The sequence below is a fragment of the Echinops telfairi genome, unplaced genomic scaffold (genome assembly GCF_000313985.2).
Source record: "Echinops telfairi isolate 266 unplaced genomic scaffold, ASM31398v2 ScPeMD7_3533;HRSCAF=4204_0, whole genome shotgun sequence".
NCBI classification, from domain to species: Eukaryota; Metazoa; Chordata; class Mammalia; order Afrosoricida; family Tenrecidae; genus Echinops; species Echinops telfairi.
Genome location: NW_022107431.1, coordinates 77,115,471 through 77,116,737, shown reverse-complemented (window position 1 = coordinate 77,116,737; position 1,267 = coordinate 77,115,471). Strand labels below are relative to the sequence as shown.

The following is a 1,267-nucleotide window of genomic DNA, read 5'->3' as shown; positions in this document are numbered from 1 at the left end:
AAATGTAAAGTCATTATAATAAAGATTCTCAAATCACTGGGGAAGGGGGATTGGGACTCTTTAGTAAAATGCTTGGAGGAAAAATACTGGAGAAAGAATGGAGAGGTTCACTTTATACTCTGTTACCAATACTAGAAACAGTTCCAGTCTCAGAAACGCACAGAAGCAGTTCTACCCTTTCTACCCACTTTCAGCTTGGATGGCAGTGAGTGAGTAATTTACAGATCATGATAAAAAAATTTTTTTAAACTAAATCATTGAAAAAAGACTAGAGAATAAAAATATAATTTGATATTAGCATGACCTTTGTGTGGAAAGCCCAGATACGAAAAACCAAAGAAAAGATTGAGAGCTTTGATAGTATTTTACATCATTTAGGACAACATTTTAGGTAAACTAGAGATTGGCAGGAGGAGATCTTCTCTGCACCCCCACTCACAGAAAGATGAGATGACCTCCCTACTTTTCGATAAGCAAGTTACAGAGAAACACTGGACACAGAGTGAGTGGCCATGGAACACAGCAGCAGATGTTCCATCCTCGGCCCCCTCCTCAGGACCTCAGAATACTTTATATTAAGTTTGCTTATGCCATTGACTCTCTCAACAAGGTATGGTCATGCCAGGTTGAAGCAATTAATTTTATGATATGCCACGGTTTGCATTTGGCACGTGCATTCCTATTGAGGAAGAGATTGTTGAAGGCATTCATGCCCTCAGAGAAAACTATATTTATAGACGTCTTGATCCTTTCACGTCTTGATCCCTTCACGTTCTCTAGCTCAGTGTCAGTGCCCACATTCTCATTCCCAGGGGTGGGGGATTATCGGGATCAAAGTTCCTGAAGCACCCCTTCTGCTGCTACTTATGCAGCATCCCTACAAGCTTATTACTCTCGTGACTTGAGAATTGGGTTGTCAGAAACATCCACAACCATTGAGGGCAAAGTGCAAACTGGATAGATACTTGACATAAATATGGCGAATTAATCATATCCTAAAAATATAATAAAATCCCTTTTAAAACGATAAAGGCCCTTATAATAAAGTAGGATACTCTGTGTGGTGCCAGTCGTTCATGTGCTCAACTGCTAGCCTAAACGCTGGACACTGGTCTGCACTATGTGGTGCTCCTACAGAAAGGCCTAGTGACCGACTCCCGAGAACCAGCCACTGAACACAACCCCACTCTGACACAGTGGGCTCAGCAGGAGTGGGGGTCAACTTGCCAGCAACTGGTTTTAATAGCTTAAAAAAAACCACACTGCA

At 41.6% G+C, this 1,267-nt stretch overlaps 1 protein-coding gene across 1 annotated transcript in view; it reads left to right on the top strand.

Annotated features, from left to right (window-relative positions):
• Positions 1-1,267, top strand: part of USP45 (ubiquitin specific peptidase 45) — a 73,277-nt gene that overhangs the window by 62,712 nt on the left and 9,298 nt on the right. The gene's annotated exons all lie outside the window — the stretch shown is intronic.